At 40.6% G+C, this 22,743-nt stretch overlaps 1 protein-coding gene across 1 annotated transcript in view; it reads right to left on the bottom strand.

The window, feature by feature from the left end:
* LOC140724965 (guanine nucleotide-binding protein G(I)/G(S)/G(O) subunit gamma-2) overlaps positions 1-22,299 on the bottom strand; it is a 53,090-nt gene extending 30,791 nt beyond the window's left edge. Inside the window, exon 1 of the mRNA XM_073039838.1 lies at positions 21,676-22,299. The gene's annotated coding sequence lies outside the window, so the exon portion shown is untranslated. The remainder of the gene's footprint in view (positions 1-21,675) is intronic.
* Positions 22,300-22,743: the final 444 nt, after the last annotated feature.

The following is a 22,743-nucleotide window of genomic DNA, read 5'->3' as shown; positions in this document are numbered from 1 at the left end:
CAAGAGTCTGGGGGCCAAGGGCTGGCGGTGGCCTACCTTAGGTATAGTGGCCTGCCTGTGAGAGTGGGTGGGTGAGTGGGAATGGGGCTTTTTTGCTGCTGCTGCTCATGTTGTTCTGCTGAACATTCTGTGCAGGTTATGCTGGCACCAAAATGTGGGGTGGCATTTATGGGCTGCAACCAATACATCCTCAGATGATCAGCACTGCTTGTGATAAACAAACTGAATCTGAACATGAGAATAACTAACCTGTAGTTCCTCAATTTCTGTCTTCCTCTGCTTTTTGAACAGCAATGTTACATTTCTTATCTTCCAGTCCACTGGCTTTGCTCCAGAAGTTAAGAAACTAGAAGATTGTCATCAATGTAGCTGTTACTCTACTGCTGATTATTTTCAGAACCCTGGTTCACAGTCAAGACTAACTGGTCTATAGTCCTTTTAATCTCTACAGTAATTTCTATTTAGTTACTATAAGATCCTCAATGTCATTATACACTCAGCTCCCTATTTCTGCTATATCTATTGTATTTTTTTTCCAAATTGCTTTAGGCAATATAATTATTTCCAATGCTTTTGCTTCCAATGGACCTACTTTTACAAATGCCGTGCATTTTTCCTTTTCCAAGCCCTGAAACCTTTTACAAATTTTATAATTTCTTGTCAACTTAGTTTTATACTTCACATTTAATCTTTTTCAAACATTTTTGTTATTCCTAGAATTCTCTCAAAAAGAATTCTCTCTTCTTAACAAACATGCAGATATTTGCATCTCGAACTCTTTTTATCCTGTTTACTCATGATTGAATCGTTTTGCCATTGGAATTTTTATCTTCCCAATAAAATGTACATGTACTGAGATTGAGACCTATTACTTAACCCTGGGTCCCCTCCTCCTTCCCTTTCTCCTATGGTCCACTCTGCTCTCCTTTTAGATTTCCTTCTTCTCCAGCCCTTGACCTTTCCCATCACCTGGCTTCACCTATCACCTTCCAGCTAGCCTCCTTCCCCTCCCCCCATTTTTATTCTGGCATCTTTTCCCCTTCCTTCTCAGCCCTGAAGAAGGGTCTCCGCCATTCCTTTCCATACATGTTGCCTGACCTGCTGAGATCCCCCAGCATTTTTTGACATTCATCTTTAAATGTTTGCCATTATTTGTTGACGAGCAAACTTTCACTCTAATTTCCCAATCCACGAAAGCCAATTCACTCTTCATATCTAGATAATCAATTTTATTAAAGGTTAATTTTCAACTTAATTTATCCCTTTCAAATTTTATGGTCTGTTTTCTCTAAAGGATCAAATATCATGAGCTTTCTAATTAACCCCATCCAATTAAATAACTGAAGATCTAAAATAGTTTGTTCCATAATTAGTCCCATGGTACTCCTTTCCACAAAGCTACCTCAGATATATTATCCCAATTTGATTTTCCCAATCTGAGTTGATAATTATTAAAGTTGATTGTTGTGTTACCATTTCAAGAGCTTCATTAATTATCTCCCCAACAGCATTGCTACTCTTGAGGGAACTGAGATGTGATGATTTTACAGTAATAAAGAGCAAAGGGCATAAAAAGATGGAAGATTAGAAACTAATTTCAGAATGTTAGACCTTGGCAACTGAAGAAATGACAAAGTAGCCAGGACTATAGACGTAAATAAGCTAGTATGACACCATCCAGTACAAGGCAGCCCACTTGATTGGTACCCCTGCCACAAGCATCCAATCCCTCCACCATCGATGAACAGTGGCAGCAGTGTGTACTATCTACAAGATGCACTGCAACAACACACCAAAGTTCCTGAGACAGCACCTTCTGGACCAAAACCACTACCATCTAGAAGGATGAGAAAAGCAGATACCTGGGAACACCACCACGTGGAAATCCCCCTCCAAGTCACTCACCATCCTGACTTGGAAACGTATCGCTGTTCCTTTGTTGTCGCTGGGTCAGAATCATGGAATTCCCTCCCTAACAGCATTGTGGGTGTACCTACACGTCAGGGACTACAGTGGTTGAAGGCGGCAGCTCATCACCACCTTCTCAAGGGCAACTAGGGATAAATGCTGACTTAGCTGGCAATGCCTACATCCCATAAATGAATAAATAAAAAAATAATAGAATATTGATTGTCAATTGAATATTGAAAACAATCTAGCCATCTATTAAAAGTCTAAGTTTTGTAATTTAAATATTTTGCTAATTTAGATCTCATCGGTTTAACAAGGCCAGCCATCCTTCAGCAAGGTACACTTGTTTCTTTAGTAGTTGTAGGATCCTTTAACTAACTATATGGTTTTGCATCAAGTTTGATAACCTAAGCTTTCAGGGAACGAAGCTATTGTAGAAATCATAGTTGAAAAATGGGTGAAAGCCTAGGTAGTGAGTCACAGAATTAACATTTTGGATTTTGTGAAAATAACAATACAAGATTGACATTCCCTGGCATTCAGCAGGAAAAACTTGCTAGTAAATTCTGGAGTCCTCAACACAAAGATCCAGTTGCACCTGGCCAGAATACCCTGCTCTACCATGGTGTGATTTGTAAGAATCAACACCAGTTAGCTTGGAACCAAATTAAAACTGCTGTTACTACATTTGCCCATGTATTCACCACTATATGTACCAGAAAAATAAGAGACGGGTTAACAGGTGACAAGAAATTGATTTGTCAGTAATATAGCAAAACTCCAATAATTCAGCAATCTTGGGACTTCATGTTTCTAAATAATCAGTTTGCTGCCAATTAGCAGGTTTTGCAGACTTTTGGATATTACCCACACGAATTTTTATTTCATTTCTTTTAACATGGTGTATTGGCTAGTAACCCCAGCAAGTTAAACAGGAATGGGAAATATACCTGTCCTCTGGACACCTGCTTTGGTAGCTGCCTCACGTTTTGGTACTGGAATTTGAAAAATTAGACAAGCTAATCTTCAAAGGCTTTTTTCACCAAAGTGCAGCACAGCAAATAGCATTTGGTTTTTAAACATGTTCTTTTAAGGCCACAGCTTTGCTATTCCAGTGGGAAAGCAGGAATCAGAATAACCATTAAGCAGTGATTTCCTTATAACAACCTGTCTCTGTTGAGAACCAAATTTTGATGAGCCTGTTCAAAATTAAGGCTTTCCCCCATGGGTTTCCCATTACTGCAGGTGTTGTTTTATGGAACACTGAGGGGCATGTGTTTTACGATGAGCCGGAAGGGGTTTTTATGGTGACTTGCGAATCACCTGGTCATAAGGATAATTTGAAAGATTCATCAAGCAGTAAATTCCATAGTTTAGTGATGAAAGCTTTTATTTGATACAGCCCTCTGAACTATTAACACATTGTATCCTGCCATGTAAACGTAATGAGTTATTTGTTTGTATGCAACTTACATACACAAAATGTTTTTAATAACATCTCATTGCAGATTAACTCAAAATTCCCCAGTGAGCAAATACAAGTAAGCTCATTACTCCAATAGCAGGTCATTTGCAGAATTCCAGCCTATTTGGTTTATATCTGATTTAAAAGTATTTCCAACCCAGCAGTGCTTCAGGAGAAAATGAAAAATATATTCAAAATTTTCAGTCCAATGTTATTTTATGTGAAACAAAGATCTTAATCAATTGTATTCACTGAGGACATAATAAACATTTGTTTTTGACAAGTAAATGGTAATTAAGACATTGATACAACACTAATAGTAAAGTACTTCTGTTATACATTCTGTAAGCAGGTTATAAAGTTGAATGTAGCATTAATAGCCAGTGAAATATCCAGACCATATCTCAGAGTGAGACTCAATAATTGTGAAACTGAATTTAGCTATAATCCCGCAGATAATTTTGCTTGTCTAATGTTCTAATTACCTTCTCAGCTTATATGAATAGGCTTCAGAGGTATTTAAAATATCCTTGAACAAGGATAGATAGTGTGGTAAAGAAAGCTTCAGGCACTTTGGCCTTCATAAATCAACATATTGAGTAAAGAAATGGGATGTTATGGTGAAGTTGTAAAAGATATTGGTGAGGCACAATTTGGAGTATTGTGTGCAGTTTTGGTCATCTACCTACAGGAAAGATGTAAACAAAGCTGAAAGGAGTACAGAAATTTTACAAGAACGGTGCCAGGTATGGAGGACCTGAGTTATAAGGAAGGATTGAATAGGTTAGGAGGGTATTCTTTAGAACGTAGAAGATAGAGAGGAGATATGATAGATGTGTGCAAAATTATGAGGGGTATAGATAGGGTAAATGCAAGTAGGCTTTTTCCACTGAGGTTGGATGGGACTACTAACAGAGGCCATGGGTTAAGAGTGAATGTTTAAGGGGAACATGAAGGGAAGCTTCTTCATTCAGAGGGCCACAAGAGTGTGGAATGAGCTGCCAGCACAAGTGGTGCATGTGAGCTCGATTTCAATGTCTTTAGAGAAGTTTGGGTAGGTAAATGGATAGTAGGGATATGGAGGGCTATTGTCCAGGTACAGGTCGATGGTAGTAGGCAGTTTAAATGGTTTTGGCATGGACTAGATGGGCCAAAGGGCCTGTTTTTGTGCTGTACTTCTCTATGACTCTACAAGGGTGAAGTGCCAGACGACTGGAGGGCAGCTAATGTTCCGTTGTTCAAGAAAGTCTCTAAGAATGAGACAGAAAATTAAAGGCCAGTGACCTTGACATTAATAGTGAATAAATTATTCTAAGGGACAGGATATAAGTATTTGGATAGATAGGTCCTGATTGATAAAAGTCAATGCGGCTTTGTGCATGGTAGATCATGCCTAACCAATCTTATATCTTATCGAGGTTGATACCAGGAAATCAGTGGATGTTGTCTGTATGTCTATTTTAGCAAGGCCTTTGACAAAGTCCTGCATGGGAGGCTGGTCAAGAAAGTTTAGTCAGCTGGTATTCAGTATGTTTTGTAAGTTGAATTCAACCTTGACGTTGTGGGAGTGGTTGCAGATAGCTGCCTCTCTGATTGGAGGCCTGTGATTAGTGATGTGCTGCAGGGTTCGGTGCTGGGTCTTCTGTTGTTTGCCTTCTTTATCAATGATCTGGATGATAATGTTGATAACTGGATCAGCAAATGACACCGAGATTGGAGGTGCAGAGGACAGCGAAGAAGGCTTGCAGTGAGATCTGGACCAGCTGGAATAATGGCAGATGGAATTTAATGCAGACAAGTGTGAGGTATTGCATGTTGCAAGGACAAACCATGGCAGGACTTACACAGTGAACAGTAGGGAACTGGCAGTGTGGTAGAACAGGGGGCCCGGGGAATACAGATCCATAATTCCTTGAAAGTGGTGTCACAGATTGAAAGAGTCATAAAAAGAGCTTTAGGTACATTGGCTTTCTTAAGTCAGAGTACTAAGTACAGGAGTTGATGTGATGTTTTGCAAGACATTGCAGAGGCCAAATTTCGAGTATTGTGTGCAGCTCTGGTCACCTGTTCTACAGGAAACATTAATAAGATTGAAAGAATAGAGAAAATTTACAAGAATATTGAGGACCTGAGTTATACGGAAAGGTTAAATAGGTTAGGACTTTTTCCCTGGAGCCGAAAAGAATGAAGATTGGATAGAGGTATACAAAATTATGAAAGGAAAAGACAGGGTAAATATAAGCAGGTGTTTTCCACTGCGGTTGGGCGAGACTAGAACAAGAGGGAACCTCTTCACTCAGGGGGTGGTGAGAGGGATGTGAATTCAGAAAACGCTGCTAGCAAAAGTGGTGGATGCAGGTTTGATTGGAACAGTTAAGACATGTTTGGCTAAGTACATGGATGGGAGGGATACAGAGGGTTATGGTCCAGGTGTGGGTCGATGGGACTAGGCAGAATAACAGTTCAGCGCAGACTAGAAGGGCCTAGTTCTGATGAAAGGTCATTATCTTTTTTCGGGGGTGGGGGGCAGGATTGCAGAGGAGAGGGAGAGAGACCTGCAGAATTCTGGAACTTGGGACCCGGTAGTGCAGCAGTTGAAATTCAAGAAATGATATAGAAGAACATGGAGATTTTAGAGGATTATTAAAGATTTCAGCCACTGGCAGGGTTGAGAAAAAGTTCTAGCATCAAGAATTAGAATTTTAAAATGAAGGTGTTGTTGGGCTATGTAATGTTATCTTGGACGACCTGTGAAAAGGACTTCACTTAAAGATGACTGAAGATGGAAATTCCGAGTACTGAAGTAGGCTAATTCAAGATAACAAAGGCACAGATAATAGCTTTCACTGCAGATGAGCCCAGGCAGTAACAAGCCAGTTGATGCCTTGAAGATAGACTCTGGCAGTCTGATGTTTGAAGAGTCAGCGAGTTTGGCCCCACCTTATTTCTCAACCATATGCTTCCTCTTGACAACATCTGAAAACAATGATCATGGTTCTTCCTGTTAGATAAAAAATGTAACCTGGCAATGGCTGGGGAAGAAAGGAGATGCATAGAAGGGTGATGTGGTCAGCCATGTTAATTTGAAGAAATTGAAGAAAACACCGTCACAGGTGTCTTTTACAAGGTTTTTTTACTTGTATGGTTCTGTCCAACTTTGTAGGCAATTTTTAGTTAATCGGTCTAGCAGAAACATAACAAATGATTGAATCAGCTATTTAGTTAACATCCTGATCAAATTAAAACTAAAATATGTACTGTGCAAAATTGAAGGAGATTAGAGTAACCTCTCATCTCTATACCTAGTCCCAACTTGATTGTTCTAACCCACCAGTCACATACCCAGTTCACTCAACAATTTACTCCCACATTACCAACATCCTTTTCTGACATTCCATAGATTAATGTCACTGTTAAGCAGTCCACAGTCACTTCATTTTGGGACTTATTTCTAATGGAGCATACGAAAAGGATTTCAGTTTCAGATGAGGATGTCTGAAAATGCAAGACGAATCATCTGCTTATACATACTTTAAAACATATCATTGGTAACTGCAAGAATATTACAGAAATTGCATTTATTTGAGATCCAGTGAGAGTAAGACAGTGGCAAAGAACAAGCAGAAGAATTCGTATTAATTACCATTAAAATCAGTAGTTTCACTCAGGGAGGCTGATATGGTTAAAAACAATCCAGGAACATGAATAGGTTAATCAGCTCCTCGCTTGTTCTGTTATTCAATGAAATCAATGGGTATTCTGTGACTCAAGCTCATTCACATTTTCCTGATATCCCTTGGTCTATTTAGTTTCAAAATTCCATCACTCTGCTTTAAATTTAAACTTTCACTCCACTCGCTCATCACTTCTTTGGCCTTCATTGCAATTGATTAGTGTTGATAGTGTGGAATACATTCCATCTGGCAGTCACAAAGAAAAATAAATAACAAAAACACTGAATAAACTTAACAACTTCCACTGATAAAACTTTACAATATGGAACAAATAGGCCACATTATTTAAGTGTTGAAATTGTAGCCCACCATCTCCTTGATAATGTTTTTGCTCTCCCCAATGTCAAGATACTTCATTATACTACACATTACAGACCCTGGGTCAAGTTTAATGACATCTTTCTGTGCCTGCATAAAACCATGTTGATATGTTGATTCATCATACTAAAACAGAATGTAGTCTATTCTTGGACCTAATATCTATGAACATTAAAAATTATATATTTTCATCAGCTACAAAAGTTCACCTACTTACCTCTGTGTAAAGCAATCAAAAACTTGCAGCCATTTTATAAGTTATAAATGGAAAGCATTAATGCAGAATGAAGACAACCAAAAATACAATTCAGAGACAAAGGAGGGAGTGCAGATGCTAAAAATCCGGAGCAACAGATAGAATACTGGAGGAACTCAGCGGGTCAAAGAACCGAGTAAAGTTGGTGTGAATCTTTAACATCTTGACCATTGAAAGCTTCCTTCTAAGACATGTCCCTTGCACTTAACATCTCTCTCATAAATGGAAAGCCAGCTATCGAATCAGATTCACACCCAGGTGCAGTCCAGCTTCAATGAACTCGGGAATTTGAAGTGGTTTGTTGTTGTCACATATATCAGGGTTTCGTGTACTCTTCACACAGAATGATTCATTACACAGTGTATTGAGGTAGTACAAGTTAAAAAATAACAAGAGAATGCTGAATAAAGTGTGATGTCTATGGGGAAAGAGCAGTGCAAGTAAACAATTGGGTGCAAGATCATAACAAGGTACAGTTGCAAGAAAAAGTTTGTGAACCCTTTGCAATTACCTGGTTTGTTGTATTAGTTATTCAAGATTATTATTCACGTTTACAGTAATGATATGGAATTAAAGATTAAAAGTTGTTTAGGTTTGCTGATAATAAAACATTTCAGTGGGGCTTCTAATAACAATTGAACAAATGGCCTAAGTGCATTAAGATTTGGATCTGGCAGGGAGTCAGAGTAATACAGTCCTTTGGACTACCCTGTCTATGTTGCCTGCACACATTAGGAGTAGCTTTTCATGGCTTGGTGAATCAAACACTTGTTAAATATTGTGAAAGTATCTCCTTCCTTTACAGCTTCAGGCAGTACATTCCAGACTCCAAACACCCTCTGTATGAAAGTATTCCCTATCAAGTCCCTTCTAAACTTTCTCTCACCTTCAACCTATTCCCTCCTGATAGTTGCTCCAATAACAGATAAAATGGTGGTGGAATAATGTGTGGAAATAATACCATAAGATACAAGAACACAATTCGACCATTTGACCCATCGAGTCTACTTGATGTCTGCCATTTCATCATGGTTGATCTAGTTCCCTCTCAGTCCCAATCTTCTGCCTTCTCCCCTTATCCCGTCATGCCCTGATCAATCAAGAATCTATCAACCTCAGCCTTAAATGTACCCGATGACTTGACCTCCACATCTGTCTATGGCAACAAATTCCACAGATTCACCTCCCTCTGCCTAAAGAAATCCTCCTCACTTCCATTCTAAAAGGATGCCCCTCTATTCTGATGCTGTCCCCTCTGGTCTTTGACTCTCCCACCATAGGAAACATCCTCTCCACATCCACTCTATTGAGCCCTTTCACCATTCAATAAGTTTCAGTAAGATCCCCATTCATTCTTTTGAATTCCAGTGAATTCCAGCAAGTCCTCCCCATGGCCCATGAGAATATGATCTCAAAGAGGTTTAAGTTGGCATTCTTGTGCAGTCCTTAAAAACTCCGGAAAAAAAAAATCAAGAAATAACTTCAGATGCAGGAAATCTGAATTAACCAGAAGTGCTGGATACACACAACAGGTCAGGCAGTAGGTGTGGAAAATGAAAGAGAGTTAACATTTTGGGTCTGAAGTTCTGACAAAGGGCCTTCCCCCTGAAACATTAACCTTGTTTCTTATCCTATGTTTCCTGCCTGACCAGCTGAATATTTTTGGTTGATCAGAAAGACCTCACATAGATTTGTAAATGGGGCTCCACCAGGGCTTGATTGGTCCCAAATGAATGTGATTTTTATGCCCTTCCCAAAGCATTTGATACAAGTTCCACATAAGCAACTTTGAGAATACTGAAGCTCCATTAGGACAAATTATAGAAATGCCTAGGAAACTGTGGTGGTAAACAGCATATTGCACAGGATAAACAGAAGCAAGTGTTCCCCTTCATTATTCGACTGACGTTCTGCTAAGCTGCAAGAATCCCATTCCCTCCAAATGTGCAACAAACAAGAACTGAGCCAGTACTACAACAGTGCTTGCTGCACACTTCCTTCACTGAGCACTTGGCTACACACAAGATCACCTGATGTTTTAACTGAACCCTCCCACCAGTTACAGGAAGTTACCATTGCAGCTGATAAATGCAAATTTACTTAAAGCTACCACAGACTACAAGATGGAGACCGCCAACTAAACTAAACCAAGACTAACAATGAGTGTCATTTTCACAGATATGTTCTCCTTTTCATCATTTTTGCCTCATTTTAGACGTTTCAGAATTCTAACTACTCAATCTTTCACCATTGCATACAATAATGAACACTGACCAAGATCTGCTGTGGTTGAACAGACAAATAATGAAACCACACTGCAAGTCACGCTTGTTCAAAATAGTAAGATAACAAGTTTCAGAACATATCTCATAGAATTTACAGAGTGGGGGGGGGGGGGGGAGAGGAGCTCCCTGCCACAGTCTTCACAATTAATGAAGTTCTTCATCTGTTTCATAAATGTGCTACCAAGTCTGCATACAGTCAAGATCATCCATGTTCACATACTTGACTAGATAAGTATATCAACGAACACCCTTATTGCCATTTCAGCAAAACAAAATCAATTCACAATTAAATGCCTGGAACTTAAAAGTTCACCCTTTCTTGTTGCATTGAAGACACTGCACATAATGCTGGTGTCTGACAGGATTACCACTGAACACTGGAAAATCAGGGTAAGGGGCTGAGCCCTACAAGTTGATTTTCATCTGAACTATGTGTAAGAAAAACTTTATTTCCCCCAATGCAGTACGCACTAGTGACAGGTGACATAAGGGAAACAGGGAATTTAGGGGAACACACCGATTTCTTCTGTCTGGGTACTCATGTAAAAAAACTGATCTAGTACTCAGAAAAATGTCAGGCAGTCAATCTCCCAATGATAACTCTTTACTCTGTGTACCTCTGCCTTACTGCTGATAGCTTGCTCCTCATTTAACTGTGTGAAAAATGTAGATCTTGGGTGGTTCCATTAATAGCCAATTTGAATAAACACGGAAATGGCTGCTAGGCAGTGGATGACCTCATTACGTACTCATTTTGTGTCTGGTGACCATCAGAGATATATTGCCTCTAGAGATGCCAAGGAAAATTCCCTGATTGCTACATTTTCTGAAAAAAAAAGACCTGTATGCAGTCTGACTTGGGCAAAATGGTCCTCATGTAAACATCATGAAAATGCAAATAAATAGCCACAATTTGCCACATAGCTGGCTCTACTGATTTCCTTTCAATCCTGACATCCATAGCTGTCAGTGTGGAGTGCGCACGTTTCCCTGTGAGTACGTGGTTTTCTCCTCCCATCCTCTGGTTTCCTCCTACCTCCAGAAGATGTCTATGGGCCACTGTAAATTGCTCTCTCATGTTGGTGAGTGGTCAGAGATTTGCGTGGGCTGGATGAAGTTGTGACAGTGGATAGGTTACAGGGAATGATTTATGGAAATGCTCAGAGAGGCAGTGTAGACATACTGGGGCAAATGACTTTCTTCATCCCAAAAGTTCAACAAATAAAAGTATTTCTGGAGAATAACCTTTCAATTTTGTTTTTACTGTCCACAAGACAGAAATAGGCCATTCGGTCCATCAAGTCTCTTCCACCATTCCATCATAGTTGATTTATTTTTCCTCTCAAACCCTCTCTCCTGCCTTCTCCCCATAACCATTAATGCCTGCACCGATCAAGAGCCGATCAATCTCTGCTCCAAGTAGACTGATGACCTTTGCATCCCAATAATTTCCTAGTGCGAGCAACGCCCAACTTTCTGGAAACTGAGTCTTATGGTGTGACTTCTTTTTAAAGTGATATGACAGGAAAAGGAAGCTGAAATCAAATGATTTTGTTATTTAAAAGTACACATTTGCTGTAAAATACATGTGTCAACACTATTATCATTATATCAACATCTCCCAAATTATTACACTTTAATAGGCAATATCATAATTGAACTATGGCATAGCAGGTTGTTAAAAATGTTTTGTAAATCATTTTGCTCCAAAACAAAACTTACCATTTACTAATGATGACTTTAGAGAATTGTATGATGATTGGTTTTAGCTACTTAAAATAAGACTAGACAATCACCTGTGAAGAATATTCACTGGGGTGCTGATTGTTTTAATACATTCCCATTCCTCAATTACATGCCATGATTAGCTAAGTACTAATTAAACAATAATCGGACTCAATTATCTGTATCGAAAATTGCTGTATGCCCTTTTTCTCCTGACTGTAATAAATTACAATACAGTCAATATAAATTGTGAAGATTATTTTTATGACAAACATCAAGGCACCTGGACATAGTTATTGGTTGGAGAGAAATGGTTTCCTCAGCTCTATGTGCTGGTTTAAGACTTTACTAAGAAAGGGTTTGTATTCAATTTTAGAGATTTTCCAACCCTAATTCAGGCTCTTCATTAAAATATGACTATAAAAAGGATTCAATATTTTTGTGTGAAAGTGGACATAATCTAATCAAAAAAGAAAAGAATGCCAAATTAAGTTGCTTGTACATTAATTGATTATCTGTTCAGCAGAAAATGAAAATATTTGGCTTTGTTATTATTGTGGAGGTTTACTTCTTGTGTTTGCCAAGGGAAAGGACTTGAGTCATTCAATAAACCACTAAGGATGATAAGTAAAATGAAAATGGAATCATTTAATGATAACGTCCTTGTCATATTGTAAGGCTGGGCACAGAGATGACACTGTGTTATATCCAGAGACTGATATATTAATCTTTAAATCCATCATAAACAGCAACTGGTGTGTGCTGGGATGCAGAGGTCCTGGAGTAATGATGATCAGGACAATTGTTAAAAGGAAGCAGACTGGATTTCTTTCTTGTTGTGAATTTCATGATTTTCCACTGCCTGATTCAGTGATCTCAATGAAACTCACAGTTCAAGAATAGCTAAAACAAATAAGCCAAGCAATTTTGAGGGACTTCCCAGAAGTTTTATCATTTGTTTCAATAAAGTGCTGCATCACTAAGTGAAGAGAAAATTGGAAGAAATCCTGGGAGTCACAGCTACCTTAATTTTTTTTTGGGGGGGGGTATTTCAGCCAGACTATTACCATTCTCTATAATGTCTTCCTAAATAATAATTCAGCTGAAATGGGCTTAAGTTTCCCTCAAATTTTGTTGGAAACATATTTCTTCTTGTGAAACCATATTCCCTGAAGTAGAGAAGATGCGGAAAAAAAATTGCTGCTGATCTAATACACTTGTGGCTCCACGAAAGACAAGCTAATAATCACTTCCATACTTGGAGAGATTTGCATTTCCCACCAGGGAGGGAAAGTAAATCAAAAGCCATGTCACTGCACGAGTTCTTGTGCATCTTCATCGAGCCTGTGTAAGAACAACCTTCATCCAGAGACTGAACAGACCCAGTCACCTGTTTAACCTTAGCACTGCCAAGCAGCTTGGACTCAATAACCAGAAAGCTTCAACATTACTACCTCAGCGCAGTCCATCCTCCAACATTACTACCTCAGCGCAGTCCATCCCTCAACATTACTACCTCAGCGCAGTCCATCCCTCAACATTACTACCTCAGCGCAGTCCATCCTCCAACATTACTACCTCAGCGCAGTCCATCCCTCAACATTACTACCTCAGCGCAGTCCATCCCTCAACATTACTAACTCAGCGCAGTCCATCCTCCAACATTACTACCTCAGCGCAGTCCATCCCTCAACATTACTACCTCAGTGCAGTCCATCCCTCAACATTACTACCTCAGCGCAGTCCATCCCTCAACATTACTACCTCAGTGCAGTCCATCCCTCAACATTACTACCTCAGCGCAGTCCATCCTCCAACATTACTACCTCAGCGCAGTCCATCCTCCAACATTACTACCTCAGCGCAGTCCATCCTCCAACATTACTACCTCAGTGCAGTCCATCCCTCAACATTACTAACTCAGCGCAGTCCATCCTCCAACATTACTACCTCAGCGCAGTCCATCCTCCAACATTACTACCTCAGCGCAGTCCATCCTCCAACATTACTACCTCAGCGCAGTCCATCCTCCAACATTACTACCTCAGCGCAGTCCATCCCTCAACATTACTAACTCAGCGCAGTCCATCCTCCAACATTACTACCTCAGCGCAGTCCATCCTCCAACATTACTACCTCAGCGCAGTCCATCCTCCAACATTACTACCTCAGCGCAGTCCATCCTCCAACATTACTACCTCAGCGCAGTCCATCCTCCAACATTACTACCTCAGCGCAGTCCATCCCTCAACATTACTAACTCAGCGCAGTCCATCCTCCAACATTACTACCTCAGCGCAGTCCATCCTCCAACATTACTACCTCAGCGCAGTCCATCCTCCAACATTACTACCTCAGCGCAGTCCATCCTCCAACATTACTACCTCAGCGCAGTCCATCCTCCAACATTACTAAGCGCAGTCCATCCCTCAAGATTACTACCTCAGTGCAGTCCATCCTCCAACATTACTACCTCAGCGCAGTCCATCCTCCAACATTACTAAGCGCAGTCCATCCCTCAAGATTACTACCTCAGCGCAGTCCATCCTCCAACATTACTACCTCAGCGCAGTCCATCCTCCAACATTACTACCTCAGCGCAGTCCATCCTCCAACATTACTACCTCAGTGCAGTCCATCCCTCAACATTACTACCTCAGCGCAGTCCATCCCTCAAGATTACTACCTCAGCGCAGTCCATCCTCCAACATTACTACCTCAGCGCAGTCCATCCTCCAACATTACTACCTCAGCGCAGTCCATCCCTCAACATTACTACCTCAGCGCAGTCCATCCTCCAACATTACTACCTCAGCGCAGTCCATCCTCCAACATTACTACCTCAGCGCAGTCCATCCCTCAACATTACTACCTCAGCGCAGTCCATCCTCCAACATTACTACCTCAGCGCAGTCCATCCTCCAACATTACTACCTCAGCGCAGTCCATCCCTCAACATTACTACCTCAGCGCAGTCCATCCTCCAACATTACTACCTCAGCGCAGTCCATCCTCCAACATTACTACCTCAGCGCAGTCCATCCTCCAACATTACTACCTCAGCGCAGTCCATCCTCCAACATTACTAAGCGCAGTCCATTCCTCAAGATTACTACCTCAGCGCAGTCCATCCCTCAACATTACTACCTCAGCGCAGTCCATCCTCCAACATTACTACCTCAGCGCAGTCCATCCCTCAACATTACTACCTCAGCGCAGTCCATCCTCCAACATTACTACCTCAGCGCAGTCCATCCCTCAACATTACTACCTCAGCGCAGTCCATCCTCCAACATTACTACCTCAGCGCAGTCCATCCTCCAACATTACTACCTCAGCGCAGTCCATCCCTCAACATTACTACCTCAGCGCAGTCCATCCTCCAACATTACTACCTCAGCGCAGTCCATCCCTCAACATTACTACCTCAGCACAGTCCATCCCTCAACATTATTACCTCAGCACAGTCCATCCCTCAACATTACTACCTCAGCGCAGTCCATCCCTCAACATTACTACCTCAGCGCAGTCCATCCTCCAACATTACTACCTCAGTGCAGTCCATCCTCCAACATTACTACCTCAGCGCAGTCCATCCTCCAACATTACTACCTCAGCGCAGTCCATCCTCCAACATTACTACCTCAGCGCAGTCCATCCTCCAACATTACTACCTCAGCGCAGTCCATCCTCCAACATTACTAAGCGCAGTCCATCCCTCAACATTACTACCTCAGTGCAGTCCATCCCTCAACATTACTACCTCAGCGCAGTCCATCCTCCAACATTACTACCTCAGCGCAGTCCATCCTCCAACATTACTACCTCAGCGCAGTCCATCCTCCAACATTACTACCTCAGCGCAGTCCATCCTCCAACATTACTACCTCAGCGCAGTCCATCCTCCAACATTACTACCTCAGCGCAGTCCATCCCTCAACATTATTACCTCAGCACAGTCCATCCCTCAACATTACTACCTCAGCACAGTCCATCCCTCAACATTATTACCTCAGCACAGTCCATCCCTCAACATTACTACCTCAGTGCAGTTGATCTAGGCAGACAGTATGTTAGTTAGCAAGTAATATATTAGCAATGTTACCATCAGAAGAGCGATCTTTTCCCACATCTGCCTGATTCATTTATTGAAAGGATTTCTGAATTTAGAGACTTTCCAGTTATACAACATATCAGTTCATAAATGTTCCAATTAAACAGATGGCTACATTAAAATCTAAGAAAAAGGTTACATCAGTGTATCAGGCATGTTTGTAAAACTCACATAACTCTATTTAAGTACTGATCATAGCCAGCTGGTGATCTGGGTGTAATTTTGACTGTGCCCACAAGCATAACAGCCAAAATTGGATCAAGCATCCATTATACAATTTTACTGATTAATGTGGCCAGGCCAGACAACATTCTAGGTCGTACTCAGGGACTGTTCATGGACATCTTCAACACTTCACTCATCCAGGCTGCAGTCCCCACATACTTCAGATCCGCCATTATCCCTGTACCAAAGAACTCTACTCCTTCAGAAATTAATGACGCCCGCCTGGTGGCACTGACACCAATCATCATGAAGTGCTTTGAATGGATGGTAATGGTGCATCCCAATCTCCATTTCTGCCACATTGGACACGCACCAATATGCTTACTGACAGAAGTGCTCTACGACAGATGCCATAGCATCTAACTTATGATGTACCTGGCCCTGACACACCTAGAAAACAAGGATACTTATGGCAGAATGCCTTTTCTGGATTTCAGTTTGGCATTCAACACTATTGTTCCACAGACACCGGTGAATAAACTCCTACTCCTTGGCTTAGTACACCACTGTGAAACTGGGTGTTAGACTTCCTAACCAACACACCTCAGATAGTCAGAAAGCACAACTGTTCCTCCTTCTCCATCATCCTCAGCATGGGTGCCTCCCACAGGTAAGATTTCCATCGCAATTGTACATACATGTATTTGTTCATATGGCAACAAACTCGACCTTGGACTTGGGCAGATGGGAATAGCGAGGGGAGAGGAGAGAAGAAAAGAGGAGGAGATTTGATTGGGTAGAATGTGTGCAGCTGATAAGGCCATAAGACATAGGAACAGAATTAGGCCATTCAGCCCATTGAGTATGCTCCACCATTCCATCACGGCTGCTCCCGGATCCCACTCAACACCATACACCTGCCTTTTTGCCATATCCTTGATGCCATGACCAATCAGGAGGCTATCAACTTCCACTTTAAATATACCCATGGACTTGGCCTCCACTGCAGTCTGTGGCAGAGCATTCCAGAGATTCACTACTCTGGCTAAAAAAAATTCCTCCTCAATTTTGAGGCTGTGCTCTCTAGTACTGGAGGGCACAGCCTCACCATAGGTACTCCACCATAGGAAACATCTTCTTCACATCCACCTTATCTAGTCCTTTCAACATTTGGTAGGGTTCAATGAGATCCAACCCTACCATCCCACCCCCCCCCCCCACATTCTTCCAAATTCCAGTGAGTACAGGCCCAGAGCTGTTTTTTTAAGATGTTCTAAAATATGAAAACCATTCTATTAAAATCAGACAAATCAAAAGTATTATCTCCAATATGTTTTCATCTGCTCCATGACTGACCAATAATGATTCATGACAGCTGCTCCTGAAACTGTACATCTGAAAAACTAATTGTATCCTTCTTAAATCAAGACTATTTAATTAAAAACAGCTAATCATAATAGCTGTTGACATCCTCATTTACCATGGCAAACTGAGAATCTAGAATCTGAAAGCTTGAACTAAAACTAGGTCCACCTCATGAACTACAACCATTGAAAAACCGTTTATAATTAAGAGCTCAGCAAAGCTGTGGCCAGGAAGTATGAAAGTGGAGTTAAGAGGCTTGAAGCTTAGAGGCTTCAATGGATGTTTTATTTCTGATGTCTGAAAGCCAGAATCCTTGGCCCTTAAGCATATCAACAAGTAAAAGTGAGAGCAATGTCTGGATAGATGAAACTATACTGCAATTTTGTGGGCCAAGAAGAGTGGGTGTTTCTCTATCAAATTACTTAATTTGACCTTTACAATTGCTTAATCATACCTCTGCCTCCACTAACAGGCAAGTTTCCTAGAATGTCCAATGCCCAATCAAATTCCTGCACTTACAAGCCACAAACATGAAGATTTTCATGGAGTTTATATTCAGTCAAATAAATATCCACCAATTTCTAGCTGCTGTTACACTTGGTAAAATGGCAGAGCACTCAGACACTGTGGCTTCTCCGGGTGCAAACAAAGGTGTGATTGTTCATCCTTGATGTCCTTTTCATGACTGCAGGACAATGCTGGTTATGAAGGATACAGCGGTGGAGCTGGACTTATTGCACACCGTGGTCAAGAAGACACCATCAGTGGCGTTGCACAAAGCACGATCCAGCAGACGGAGGATGACTGTTTTGGACATTTCTGTTATGATTGCAAGACCTGCTGGACTTTGGTAAATGGGGAATACCGAGAGTTCATTGGCAAGACCTATGGCGGGGGAGCTGCGTGACCTCAGCTGTGGTGTGGACCAGGTCTCATTCATGCCTCGGAGACACCCACGAGGCCGCTGAGGAAGTTGGAGCTGGAGCTGGGCGTGTACCACTGGATTCCACGTTGGGTTGCGGTCGGCCCCTCCTATCAGTGTTGCCCTCCGGTATTCACTCAGTGGGAGTCAAGCTGGATTGTGATCAACTGTGGCTGCACTAGGCGCTATGAGGAATGGCTACGGGCTGTTCTTGCAGAAACATAGACAACATCCATGCACCATCATTCTGCAGGCCATGATCACTCAGTGAGCTGTAACATAAATTTTTAATTTTTTTGTCACTGTTTCTGCTATTGTATGTGCTGTGTGACTGTGGTTCTGTGTTTTGCACCTTGGCTCCAGAGGAACACTGCTTCATTTGGCTGTACTCATGTGTATGGATGAATGGCAATTAAACTTGAACTTGGAAATGCATTAGACATGAATAAGATTAAAGGAGAAAAACAGAACTAAAACCAAATAAATATGATCATGTTTTTCTCTGCCACCAGAATATTTTTCTTGTATTGTGACAGACTAATTAGTGTAATTTTTTCTAGTACTTTTAATGCAATAAATTTCAGATTACTCTATGCAATACTTTAGAATAATTTCAGTCATGTGTTCTGAAATATTTTTCCAAGTTGCCAATCACTATTAGAGGGATTCTATCATTTAACAGAGTAGTTTCTAATTCATGTACTAAAAACAATTTTGATATTGGAGCTCTTCTGTATTTTAACATAGAAACACAGAAATCTACAGCACATTACCGGCCCTTCGGCCCACAATGTTGTGCTGACCATGTAACCTATTCTAGAAACCGCCTAGAATTTCCCTACCACATAGCCCTCTAATTTTTCTGAGCTCCACGTACCTATCTGAATCTCTTAAAACACCCTATTGTATCTGCCTCTACCACCATCACTGGCAATGCATTCCATGCACCCACCACTCAGTGTGTTAAAAACTTACCTCTGACAAGTCCCTTGTACTTACTTCCAAGCATCTTAAAACTATGCCCCCTCACGTAAGCCATTTCAGCTCTGGGAAAAGCCTCTGGCTATTCACATGATCAATGCCTCTCATCATCTTGTACACCTCTTATCAGTTCACCTCTCATCCTCCATCAATCCAAGGAGAAAAGTTCAAGTCTACTCAACCTATTCTCATAAGGTATGCTCCCCAATCCAAGCAACATCCTTGTAAATCTCCTCTGCATCCTTTCTACAGCATCCACATCCTTCCTGTAATGAGGTAACCACAACTGAACACAGTACTCTAAGTGGGGTCTAACTAACATCTTATGTAACTGTTACGTTATATCACAGTTCTTAACTCAATCCCATGGTTGATGAAGGCCAACACTCCATAGCCTTCTTAACAAAACTGTCAACCTGCACAGCAATTTCGAGTGTCCTCACTGATGCTCATTTGTTTAACATTCAGAATATGCAGATCACAATGTGTTCTAAAAGGTGGTTCCCAATCTTTCTCATGCCATTGACTAATACCATTAAGAGAGGGGTTAGTGGACCCCAGATTGAGAATCCCTGTCCTAAACATTCACAATGTAGTCGCATGTTGTTAAGTTTATGTACAGGACTCTTGACTGCACACAATTCCAATATTGTGATAATGGTGCTAACAATGAGAAATAGTGGTGCCAGTTTCCACAGTACTCTCTTCATGCCGTTTAAAAGCCGTATTTGAAAACTTGTATAAATCGACTATTGTGATCATTTCTAATTCAATGCAAACACCTGCTGATTTATTTATCTATACACAATAGCCCATTGTCAGACAATGATAGGCCATTCATGGACTGATATCCACAACAAATTGAGGCTTCTCCTAAAAATGAAAGGCGCTCTTCAGTTTAGTTATTGGATTCAAAATGACGTAAAGGATTTAAACAATACCTCGTGTTCATGATTTGGTAATCTAATCCAGATATCATTTTTAAACAATGGTAAAGTAAAAATTGCCAGTGATCAACTGACTGATTTGAATGTTATTGAAATCAGCTGCCCATCAAATTCCAGTTATCGTTCCATGTGACAGATTGGGAGTAGGGAATGTACACGAGTAAACCTGAAATTTGACCCTGGATTGTCTGTCGCTGTGTTAGAGCATTGGGAGGGGTCAACATAAATTCCTTTGGGTTGTGATCTTTCAGAGTCTTGTGTGGGTATAATTTCCCAAATGATACTCTTTTGTGAATTAGTCACATTCCCTGGTGTACATTAAACCTGGATACAGAATGCATGGATTAAATTAATCAATTCGCGTTACAACAAAAGCCAACTAAAGCAGACATGTTTATATGTTACTTTGTATACAGTATTTCCGGTCTCTCATCACTTCCCCAGTTATGTGGGTAATGCCCCATTTATTCCACACATCAGTTCAACAGAACTTACCATTAAATGCATTCATCTCATTGGACACTTTAGATATTCCTATCCGTTCGAGTAATAACCTATATTTTGATTGAAATTTCATATCAAAAATATTTGTTCATCGGAAATGCTAACGTATTACAGGATATACACTTTTCCGATTCACAAAGCATCAAAAGATGTAGCTAAGATCCCGTTTGAGATAAGGTGAATTTTGAAGTATCTACATTTCTTCAGTAAAATGGAGGAAATAAAATGTAAAGTCATGTGATATAACAGTATTCAAAAATAGGAGCTATTAGTTACTAATTAAATGCTAGTACTGACTAGCTTATCGATGCCTTTTTTTCTTTCTGATAGACTGTCTCACGCAAAATTTCAGTTATTATGAAAAAACGCTGGTTGTATACCACATTCTTCGTCTCAATAGCGTACAAAAGTCAATTCAGTATTAAACTTTAAATTTTATTCTAGGTAACATTTCACTGTTCCGGTATTTTGGCTCTATTTGCTCAGAAAATGGTTTATAAGAAACAGCTGAGAACTTGAATATAAAAATATATTTTTACAGAGAAATATATGCAGGCTTCTCCATAGTTTATGTGGCTAACCGGAGAACATAGTTGTGGCTGTTAAATGTGTTCTTTAGAACAATGTTTTTAAAGTATTACTAAATGATGTAGTTCAAATTCTCAAGCTGAATAAATGAATTACAATGAAGCCATTCCACCCTCTTCGAAAGGAGCTAGCCTTCTCCTTAACAGCTACACGTTTGTTACCCACAAGGTTTCACACTAAAGACACTGGCTTTCTCTAACATAATTCACAAATATAATGCACAACACGCTTATTTCATAGATATTGATAACCTTAGGCCACTAAATAGGAACACTTCTTTAACCATTTTGTAGGCTGGTACAACAGCTATACATACAAACCAAGTGGGCATTAAAATTACATTAATCATTTTTTCAGTAACATTAAAAACAGTGACGGGAAACGGTAGTTTTTACCTTCTACGACGAACGAAGATCAGATATTCACTCTCCTTTTCTTAAAACGGGCTAAATATGCAGGAGAATCCAAGCTTAGCAGCTGTGCAAGCAGCAGCCCTGGGAGACGAGTCCACACCCAGCTTTGTCTTCAATCATCATTCTGTCTACAGGAAGCAGCAGATCTCCCACTTCCTTCTCTTTCTGACTGCTTTAACTTCCCCTCTTCTCTCTCCCTCATTCAGCCCCTCTCTCCGTGTGCACTGGCCTCTTTCCTCTCATCCCGAGGTCTGGGCAGGAATGTTATTTGCTCCTCTGCAGAGATCTCACAGTACTTTATCAGCAATGCACTCGCTGCTTTCTGAGTTTCTCATGAAGCAATGGATGAAATAAATAGGGAGTTTTGGCTTAAGCTAAAACATTAAGCATTTTAGAAACATTCTGAAGGCTTGCTTCCTTTCTTATAACCAACTGACCCACCCCAAACGACTTTCTGTTCCCCTGTCAGCTGCTGTTGTGAAGGAGTGTTTGTTACTTAAGCCGCGGCGCCAAGAAAGACCATCTATGTTAAAAAAAACAGTTATTGTATATTAATAACTGTTTGCACCCAACCTCAATCCAAATTTTAGCTTTGCAGTGTTCCTGTGGAGGGGCACAGCGGACTGCAATAAAATGGATTTCCCCGGTGCTACCATGGCAACTATGAATGACTGATTTCCTGTGTTGTTTACGTTAATATAGCGATACTGCTGTTGTTGCACAGCAAAGAGAGAGGAAGAGAGAAAGCGTTCAGTCATAAAGAGTCTCTTCTCAGCTAGGAAAAACGAATCCTTTTCTTTCTTCCAGCATTCTATGTTTGCTGTAAGAAACAATGTGATTAGTTCAAAAGCTTTAGTCACAGCAGATAGTGTTGGAAGCACAATTACATATGTTCTTTCTTTGGAGTGCACCCCTCACTTCTATCTTGCACAGAAAATGATTACTCAAGTGTAGCAACTTAGGATGCACGACTGATTGTGTAAAGCAATATTCTCTAAATGTCATGTACTGAACCGTTCTATCAGTCATTCATTCAACCTGGGCATGAAT

This window comes from Hemitrygon akajei, chromosome 3, assembly GCF_048418815.1.
Source record: "Hemitrygon akajei chromosome 3, sHemAka1.3, whole genome shotgun sequence".
NCBI classification, from domain to species: domain Eukaryota; kingdom Metazoa; phylum Chordata; class Chondrichthyes; order Myliobatiformes; family Dasyatidae; genus Hemitrygon; species Hemitrygon akajei.
Note: the sequence above shows the minus strand (reverse complement) of the source record. Positions and strands in the feature narration are given on the sequence as shown.